This window comes from Penaeus monodon, chromosome 32 (assembly GCF_015228065.2).
Source record: "Penaeus monodon isolate SGIC_2016 chromosome 32, NSTDA_Pmon_1, whole genome shotgun sequence".
In the NCBI taxonomy this organism is placed as follows: domain Eukaryota; kingdom Metazoa; phylum Arthropoda; class Malacostraca; order Decapoda; family Penaeidae; genus Penaeus; species Penaeus monodon.
In genome coordinates, this window is record NC_051417.1 from 15,659,124 (window position 1) to 15,659,575 (window position 452).

The following is a 452-nucleotide window of genomic DNA, read 5'->3' on the forward strand; positions in this document are numbered from 1 at the left end:
GGGAAATGCACATGAAATGCATACAGAAAATCTACTAACCTCAAAGTTTCCATTGGGAGTTCACGGCAGTGCAAAGCATCATCAATATCATTTGCAACCTACAGATCAACAAAACAGATGTCAAGGTGTCGTAAGTCCTCTCGCTAAAGTTCATCCTTTTGTAAAAAGGATATATTTTAGTATAAAGCTCCTCATCCCCAGAATGGTCATTTCACATAAAATCTGCAAATTTTAGTTACTTTTCCACTAATATGGCAAAAATCCAAAACCCTTGAATGTTTGATTTGTTAGGCTTTTAGAGATACATTTGCTATCAAGATATTGGTACTGGTTACATGCACTATCCAGATAGTTGTGTTTTGTGAAGTTTGTTTTTGACACAGAAGCTCCCAAAGACACCCTTCATCAATTAAGCCTACTTGATCACACATGATTATCCCATTCCTTCTTTC

At 36.3% G+C, this 452-nt stretch overlaps 1 pseudogene; it reads right to left on the bottom strand.

Moving 5' to 3' along the window:
- LOC119593561 overlaps positions 1-452 on the bottom strand; it is a 21,403-nt pseudogene that overhangs the window by 17,402 nt on the left and 3,549 nt on the right.